This window comes from Bombus pascuorum, chromosome 7 (genome assembly GCF_905332965.1).
Source record: "Bombus pascuorum chromosome 7, iyBomPasc1.1, whole genome shotgun sequence".
Classification (NCBI taxonomy): Eukaryota; Metazoa; Arthropoda; class Insecta; order Hymenoptera; family Apidae; genus Bombus; species Bombus pascuorum.
The window spans coordinates 10,354,565-10,364,514 of NC_083494.1; the positions used below are offsets into that span (position 1 = coordinate 10,354,565).

The 9,950-nt window shown below is 39.2% G+C and overlaps 1 long non-coding RNA gene across 1 annotated transcript in view; it reads left to right on the plus strand.

Annotated features, from left to right (window-relative positions):
* LOC132909389 (uncharacterized) overlaps positions 1-6,531 on the plus strand; it is a 33,756-nt gene extending 27,225 nt beyond the window's left edge. Inside the window, exon 2 of the long non-coding RNA XR_009658530.1 lies at positions 6,469-6,531. This is a non-coding gene — a long non-coding RNA (uncharacterized LOC132909389). The remainder of the gene's footprint in view (positions 1-6,468) is intronic.
* Positions 6,532-9,950: the final 3,419 nt, after the last annotated feature.

A 9,950-nucleotide genomic window follows, 5' to 3' on the forward strand; every position in this document is an offset into this window, starting at 1 on the left:
GGTTTCAATCGACGAAACGTGATCCGAACAGGCTAGCCGACTCCCACGATTTCTTTCTTTTCTTTTTATTGGTCGTTCAGTCGTTTAAATAAGCCGGACGTCGTGATAAGGATCGCAGGTGAAGTAAAATAAATTACATTCGTAATACCGAGTGGCCAACCCTATTACCGCAGGCTACGAGCCACACTCGCGCCTGTTCGTCTGTTCTATCTCTCTCTCTTTTTCCTTCTATCCTTCCCTTCCTTTAGTTGCTCTCCTCTCGTCCATGCGACGGAAATAACGGAAGCGAAACGAACTCGAAGCTCGCAATGGCCAGATATTTTTTCTCAATTTCCGCTGCCCATGACACTGGCCGGAATCTCTTTTGATTTTCAGCAGAACGGGGGCTTTTGCGTTATTGGTTTCCCTTTAAACTAACCACCATCCACCTTTCTCATAGCTTGTTCTCCTCGCCGTATTTAACTAAAAGATGACTTTGCAATTGCGTAGAAAATTCTACATTTCTTTCGTGTTCGTTTATCGATCGATTAACTTCACTTCTTCGTCGATGAGTTTCTTATATGCTGGATTTAAAGTATAAAGGGTCCTGTTTTCAACGTGGATATACTTGGAACTGATTCGGATTCGTAATCGTAAACGTTAGCACGTATTGCAAGTATTTCCTGGTATTGCAAATTCGCTGAAGTCGGAACATTCGATAAGGATTTGAAGACATATTGCTAGGATTTTATTCGACGTGCAATATGTAAAGCCACTCAAAAATCACAATTGCTCCTGACGTATATCCAAGATATATGAGGTAGCTCTATAGATTCTTCAAGAATGTCTGAGTAACGAGAGTTATCTTGAATGGGAAATTCGGAATTTATATCTCTTATAATTCGATTCTTTAGAATTGCATCTGTATCTTAAAATTGTCAAATATGTTTCCAAAATTGTTACTGCCAGCTTATCTAGATCATATAATACTATAAACATCAAAACGATGAAATTGTAATTTTTCACAGGAATTTTATAGATTTACATCCTGCGTTATGTAGTTTCCCATTCTCTGGTATCAGTTTCACGCTTTAGTCGGAGTTATAGTATCAATTACTTGGAACATTGAAATATTTCTAAATATTTTATCCACTAATCGCGAAACTACTAACCCCAAATTTTGTCTTACGCGAAACTGCCGTCTGAAATACAAACTTTCAAGAGGATGACGGAACAAAATTTAGAAATACAGTTAGGAAAGTGTATGCAGTAGCGCACAATGCAGTGAAGCGAATCAATGCTCCAGATCCGTCTTGTAACCTCAATTTCTCCTATCATCACGAATTTCCCAAATCACGTGTCTCGTCCACGCGAACATCCGTCCTGACATTCTGAATACGTCCTCCTTCATATTCGAAGACGTTGTAGACTGGGAGCGTAATGACAGTAATTATGAGCCGGTGCTAAACGTTCGTTCTATATTCTCACGTGTTGTTTGCCATGGTAAAACAAAGACGTCAGGATGTGTACACAACGAGGCGACGGCTAGTGGAACGTGGCAATAAAGCGGCGGGCGTTACATCGATTACGAGCACGGAACGGAAATTCCCCACGATCGAGCAATAACTCTAAATATCGAGGTATCGACCAGTGGCCCCGTTTCTCTGGATTAGTTCGCCCGTGAATAACGTTCGTCTAACACCACCCGTTATACTGAGTTTTTTCCCCATTCCGGCCACGAAGGATGTTTCCGGTCCCTTTTGCTCGATTTACACCCATGATTCTCGGATATGTTTGCCCAGGATTATGAAGTTGATGTACGAGTCGTTCTCCAGTGATTAAGCGGAGGGATAAGGTGGATTCGGCACGGTTGTTGATGCGTTGTTTGAGGATTCGTGAATCTCTGAAATCTACGTGAACTACACGGAGTTTGAATCGAATTCTCTGTGGAATAGAAGCGTATTTCGTGGTTTAGCGTTAGTTTATTTAGTGGTTTGGTTGACAGGTTAGATGTGGTTTTTCAAATTTTGAAGAAAATATAACTTTATTTTAAAAGGTGAAATCTTTGTTTAAACGTAAAATAAGGATTTATCTCTTCGCGGTCTGTATTATATGATTTTTAATTTTTACTGGTAGTTTCGTCTATGTTTTAAGACATGTGCTAAGCACAAATGCCTTTTAGTTATCTATATCTAAATTAATATCGGAGTTACAAACATTTTTATTCTGTAGAAATATTTTATTAAAGTACTATACTAAATTACTATATTTTCAGGACATGATAGATTAAGAAGCTTCTACACTCATTCATTTATATGTAATTTATAACACCTAAATTATCTAAACTGAAGAATTATAATATACTATACCTAAATAGGCATGTAATTTTTACTATCAAAAATTTAATTATAAAATGTTACAAATTTTTTCAAATTATGAACGCTATTCTTCGTGAACTTTAACTCTGTTCAACGAAGAAGTTAGGTAAAGAATTCAGTGCGTCATATGCAACTTTCTTTGTCTGATTTTCAAGCATCTACGAGTATCACGAAGGCCAGTTGAGAGCTATTTATTAATCGCGATGCATCGTAATCGTCGGAAATTATTTTCTCAATCGACACGCAATTAGCTAAATTATCGGCACGCTGCTGTGTCAAGGGTTATGCTTTCCAGTGTAATGGTACTTATTTAATTGTATTCGCGTCGTGATACGGTCAGAGCAATTTTTTATTCTCGGGCAAAATCGTTGGCTACCACGGTTTATTTTACTCCTCTCGCGCTCTTCCATTTTTCCTCCTTTTCCTTGTCTTTCTTTCGTTAATTTTAACGAGACACCGGTACGTGCTAACGATGCAATATGCATCCAATTACTTTCGCACCTTGCTTCCCGTAATTGTTAATTTCGCTTGTGTTTTCCGCAATTAAATGTTTAAAAGAGAGCCACTGGCTGATTCTTTTTCCTCGCACGATGGAAAATCGATCTGTCCACTCGCTGTGTTGTAACACGTTATTCAAGGTAATTCGGGTAATTCATTCGACTTTAAACCATGTGCTTTCTCCCGTTTTTATTTCTCAGCTTTTAACAGTAATCTACAGATTTATGATGTGTATTTATGATGACTTATACACACACGAAAGTATATGAACATTTGTAAATCCTTCCATAAATATCACATATTACGCGTTTTATACGAACCATTCAATCTATGGTCAATATTTGTTAACAACTTTGTAGCAAAGCGTTTACACAGCCAAACATTATAAAACATTTATCCGTCATTTTCACTTCTAGATTGAGTTTCTTTCTTTCGGAAATTTCAAATACTTTGTATAATCGCAATAGTCGATATTTGTATTTACCAAAAACGCGCGTATATTTCCGCAATCAATAATATTAAGTAGTTCTATTATTACATCAAACAACAAAAGTCGTTGAAAGCTTTCCAGACCGCTAACGTCGTTTGTGACAAATTTCCCAAGATTGAAGTTCCTCGGCGAACTGCAGTGCGAATCTACGACTGCTCTTGACGTGCCTGCCAAAATTGAAGTCGCTCGGTAAATTTGACTTCGCTGTTGACGACGCAGTCGTCATCCGTTTTAATTTCCCCCGTTAATCTCGAGTCGTTCGTTCCAAGCAACAAGTACTCGTCGTTGATTCACGGCGGAACATTTCACCATCCATGTGAATCGTTTAAATTACCAGGCACAGTGAAATACCAATAAAACAGACATAAATTGTTGGAGCTGTATATAGAGTGGCGGAAACGAAGTCGCGTGGTTCGATATTCGGGGCAAACGGTTCTGCAGGTCGTGCAATATTAAGGAGTAGGCTCTTGTCGGACCGACTGTCGAAATTGAACCGGTCGAATTCATGCGACAACTTTGAACAAAGTTCCAAACGACAACGGGCCTCGTGAACTTTCGGTGTTAACCTTCGAAATTCGCAAGCTGGAAAGCTGTCGTTTCTTCGTTTCTACGCCTTCTTCCTCCTATGGCCCGCCATTTTTCCCTCTTTCGCATTTTATTCCTGGTGAATGGTGGCCAGTCTCTGCCGCGTTTCCCTCGAAACTGTGTAATTAAAATTTAACAGCGCGTTCCCAGAATCACCAGCCGGAAACGTCCCTTTCGAGCGGCTGGCTTTCTACAAAACGACCCAGAACGGTTTCAGACGACGTCGTTGATCGTGCATGCAGGTCTATCCCTATTAAATATTTCCTTCTGATTTGCATGGCGAAGGTAGACGATCGAATTCTTATATGCATTTACCGTAATTCAATGATGAATTTTAAGAGGCTGTACTGTTTGATTCAGCAACATTGTCTGGGAGGAAATAGGATTGAAAGATTAAAAGATAAAGGACTTGTAAGGTATCTTCGACTCTCAATCGTAATGTGAAACTTTCACGGTCGTAACTAATTAGATTAATGAAGAGAAGAATCGAAGATACTATATGGGATTGTGAATAGAGTGATAGAATAGCGGAGATCGACCTCGTGTACGTTAGAGGCTTCACTTTGGCTAAACTGGCTAAACTAAACGCTTGGCTAAACACCGAAGTTTCTCTTATGCTATTGAGACAAGAAACAGATAGTTGGATCGTGATCTGTTCTAAATTGGTACACGTAGTTAGATTCTGATAGAAATGTTAAAAATAATAGTTTGTTTAGGGTGGGCAAATCAGAGAAACGTAAGAGTTTCGTTGGATGGTCATCTTTTTATATCTGCCAAAAATACTTCTGAGTTTTGGTAGGAGCAACAGTTTCCATCTTTATGGTATCAAGCGCGACTGTAAATTGACCGAAATAATAATTTAAGTTCGTGTAGTGCATACCGTGGAAACTTCAATTTTCCAAAGTACCAGTCTTTCTTCCAAAAGCGACTTCTAGTTTTGCAGACCAGCACTTCCAAAAATTCTGCAAATGATGAAATCGTTAGACCGGTACGCTCTACAAAGCCACTTTCATTCGAGCGAAACTCCTGACGCACGCGAAAAGTATACGTTGGCCAGCAGCGAGAGAGCCAGGCTACAAAACGAACGTTCCCTTTGTCGGCGCAATGGCAGATGCAGGGAAAAAAGGTCGTTCCAGAAATAAACACGAAACGCAATGGAACTGTAAAACGAAAGCTCGACATTGCCACTACAAAGCGCGTCACCTTGTTATTCCTTTTCTCTTATCGCGACTCGCGTATAAACGCGAACGATAACGAAGCCAGGTCAGATCGATATCTGGGCGACAGGGTTGGAGATTGGAATTTACCATTCTTTTATCGAGTCGACGAGATACAGAGGGGTGATGGAGAGGAACGAACGGAAACGAGGGTTAGACTGACCCGAAGCAAGGCCAACGAACAACCCTCGAACTTTTACCTGGTGGCAACTTGGAAATCCTTTTATTTGCTCGCTTCGTCGCGGCATTGAACGTACAGGGAGCGTCGATGGTGTCAGAAGGATTAAGTAAGGGCTTCGTCGCTTACCCTCGCCATTTGGTTAGGTTCGGAAGACACGAAATAAAATCGTAGCACGAGGGACAATGATAAAAGGGCCGAGAACGAATCAAAAGAACCGAATTGCTGGTTTTCTTGCTGTACACTCTCGTTCATAAGTATTGGGTTATCTGGGTTCTCTTGTATAGGTGAACTACTACCATTATTAGTAAAATTGTACAAATCATGAATCATTATGAATTATGATTTGATGGAATACCTAATATAAATATCGTCGAAAGCTTTGAATAATACGAATATGAAAATTGACTGGGACGATGAATGGAGCCATTAAACTAATCAACTCTGTGTATTCAAAAATAGAGAAACGCGAGGATGTCACAGATATCTTTCAAGATTTACTTCGGAATTCGCGAACATTTACAAATAAACCTTTACAAGTAATTCGATTACTTTTTTAAGAAGATCAACGTTAATGTCGCATCTGAAAAAATTTACAAAACGTGGAATTGATCAGTTTGACTTTTGAGATTCCTATTACAATATGGAATAGCTATGCAAGTTCTTAATGCTTCAAAGAAGGTTTAATAATTTCTCACTGACTAACTGTCAAGTTTACCTTGTTTGTTCCTAAATGTCCTAACACTTCTGCACAGGCCTGTACCTTGGAGTTTCTCTCAACGAACCGGTCACGACGCAAAGTTCTTTTCACCGGGCTATTAACTTGGCCCTCCCTCAGGAGATCGAAGAGATTCATGTAAAATTCATCCGAAGTTACCGACATTAGTTCTTCGATCATAGCCGCGGTTACAGAGGAAATGGACTTTTATGAAATTTATTCTTTCGCGGTCGGAACGTACGTAATTTTCATTGGAGCATCCCCTTTCCTTTTAATTTCGAAGCAATTCCTCGTTTAATTCCTCGAGCAACACTTTTTCCACATCAGCCGGATTTTTTTAAACGGCTACGCGTTTTTTTCTTTTTTCAAAGTGACACGCGCGAATCACCTCGCTGATCGTTTTTTCCTCCTGTTCTCTGTTGCAGACTGCATGGCCTGAGGACTCCACAGAGGAAGCGAGAGCCGAGCGTCGCGATGGGGTGAAAAGGTTAGTCCGACCACTTAAAACTTCTCTATCCGAGTATTTACCGCGTTACACGCGGTTAAATATCTCGCGTGCGGATGCGCGCGTTCTTTCACGACGCTCCACGTTGCGACAGCTTCCCTCGTTTCAATGCTTTTTCTTCGGGAATATCTTCCCGCGTGGATTAAGTGTATATTTAGAATTACTCGCGAGGAACGTAGGAAATGGCATCTTTACGGCGTGGGAATGGATTTAAAACGTTCCTAGCGCTCTTGCAATTTTTATTATAATACCAGAAATGAAATACTTTCACCAACAAATGCATCTATAATTTATAATCTTCAAGTACGAACCAGTTTTATGTTGATAAATTTTTCACAGTTCTCAATTGTCTACATCTATTTCACAAATATTGATCATTCCTAATATTCTGATCTTAAATCAGCAGGAATATTTGCAATAATCAATGAGTAACGTCATTGTCTCATTACTAAATTTTAATTGCTTAAGGTCGAATTCTTGTTGTAGCAAAAAATTATTTTTTATAGATATATGTATTTTTTTCATGTTTCACGATGAAGTAAAATTAGGACCACCTTTAAAAAAAGCACCGAAGTTAATATTAATAATATACTTGTTTAACATTAGGTTTAGTTATCCTCGCAAAGAAATTGCGTTCGATAGAAACAAATTGTACGTATCGCGAATTTCGAAACGTAGAAACAGATCAGATTGCAAGCTTGAAAGCATAGAAACAAATCCTATTACAAACTTCAAAATATATAAAAGAAATTAGATTATAAATTTCACGATACAAAGACACATTATATTAAGAAACAAATTTACCTAATTGTAATTTCTACGACGATACCTAAACAACTTATTCTTTTATATAAATCATCCACAGATCTCGGAAGCCACATGTACAGCTACTTAAACGCATTCGAAATTCCTCGCACGGTTCACGAACAAAGAAACGTTGATGTCGTTGCTGGACCCGCAAACATTTTCTCCATGTTCCCTCTTTGATCCCTTTTCCGTAGGGCTTTGTTAATTTACTCCCTCGTGTTATCCTTTCCGTGTTGTCCGTCACGATAACTCCTTGATCCTCTCTCTGGCCGCAGCCCCTCAGCGCTGGACAGTTTCGTTTCCATCGAGCTGCTCGGGACTGTTTACTGAACCCTCGAGCATACGAGATCGAGGACGGGTTTTCGAAACTTACGGTATGAATGTCTGAAGTGTAACAAGAGGGTGAGGATCGTGCTTTCTCGCGCTGCCAGCCGGGGACAAAGATCGAAACAGAAGCGGACAGTTATTGCTGCTAGAATCGGAGGAAGACGGTAATAATGGTGTTAAAGCGTCGCTGGAACGACGAAAAGTTTCGCTCGAAATTGAGCTTGTAATGTCTCGCCAAACTTCCTTCTTTCGTCGTAAGTCTTGGTTTAGGTGCGAAGAGAAGACAGAGTATCGGTAGTTTAGTTATTCTTCATAGAAGAAATCCTCGTTACATTCAAAGAATTTACTTTGATGATCAGTTGTTGCATAATACAGTGAATATTGAACTTCAGCACGTTTTGAACGAAAGGAGTACAACTTTGGTTAGTAACAATTACGCGTATATCTCTGAAGAAACTGATATTAAACGTCGTTTTCATTATTCATAAGCCCACGAGTTACGGTGTCAAAGTTTCTGGTGAAACAGTCAGTTCATTGGAAGGATGAGCTTTCCACGGGTTTTCTAAGTGTCACTTAGCTAGGAAAAATTTCACGGGCAACAAGTGCCTTGTAGTCTCCTTTAAACGGCGGTTCTTGCCACATCTGCATAATAGGATATCTCACTGCGAGCCGTTGGTCCGAACAAAGAGGCCGGTAATTGCATGATTCATCTTACTTGCATATCAGACCTCCTGGAACGCGTAATAATTTCATACCGGTGCGAGAAAAAAAAAAAAAAAATGAATTACGTCGTGTCCACGGACAGGAAGGGATCTACGCTACGTTTCTCGTGATAACGTTTTAATCCATATCGTAATATATACTTAAAATACTTTGATAAAATCTCCTCCCGTGCTAGAAAGTTGACACGCTAGACACACGAAATAAAGAACGCTTCATTTACGATTAATAGTTTCGTTTAAAATATGATACGAATAATTAAACATGTTTTTATCTCATTTAAGATTTCTCACAGATCGTTGCAAGTAATTCTTTTGATCGTTATGGTGTCACAAATAATTTAATCAGAACTAATTCCTTAAGTCCTCGCAAACCTTCTAGTTACAGTTTCTCATCGAAGTACCAACAGAATAAACAGGAAGAGTTTACGGCCAGACGCTTGAAGAATACAGTCGAGATCGACCCAATAATCCGATCAGTCTTCACCACGTACTCTGCTATTTCCTCTTTTTAAATCCAATTAACTATTGATCGATAAGAACATCTTAAACATTTGGTATTTCCTCAACGATAGGAGAAGAAGCTTGAAAAAGTAAAGGTCGAAAAATCGTTTCACGGTTGACGTCTTAATTCTTTATTCGAGCATCTTGAATTCATAATTGCCCACTGCTACGGATAACGGGTACTGAAACCCACGACACGACGAGGATCTAGCGTTTCTCGTGGGCGATAGCTGACGGAAATTCAGACCTGTTCTCATCCTCCGTAGCCGCGCGAGAATATTTACCCGAGCACAGTGTTCGTCGCTTTCCGCGCTAATAAACCGTTACCCCTGCCAGCGTCGCTAATTACTCGACGAACGAAGCCTTCGAGCTGCCTTCCTTGCCTCCATGCTTACCCTCTTCTTGCAAGACGTTGCAACGTTCTGTCTCTCTTTTGAATCTCGCGCCGTTTTCAGCTAGCAGCCTCCTTACTTCCGTTTCCTTCTGCAAAAGACCTTAAGACGCTCTTGGTATTTTGTTTCCAAGATTATTTGAGATTACTCGAAGGTTTTATGAAGATTGTATAAGGTCATGTTAAGAGCGTTAAAAGCTACAGATCATGTTGGACCCATTTCACGATCTAAATCAACTGGAAGCTATTTCCAGGAGGTTCAAAGTCATTGGAAAGCGTTAGAAAAACGTATCAGATGTGTATATACGATGTTTAAAGCTTATCTAAGGTAAATTTGAGGTATTTCTTCAGATAGGACACGGTTTACTCAAGATAAAATCAAATTATCAAGGAACATTCAAGGTTCAGCTTGTGCAAAATTAATTTTAGGTTATTTGCAAATTTTATGCTATCAAATTCAGATATTTGAAAACTCAAAGATAAACTCTCGATCGGTTAAAAGCTACTTATGGGAGAAAGATATTTTATCGTCAAGATTCAAATGGAAGTGATTCATACAAATCAAATATATAAATAATGGATTATCCTAAAAAGTACTTCAATCAAACTATTCGTAAAGACGCTCATAAATTGAAAATTCAAATAAAATACCCT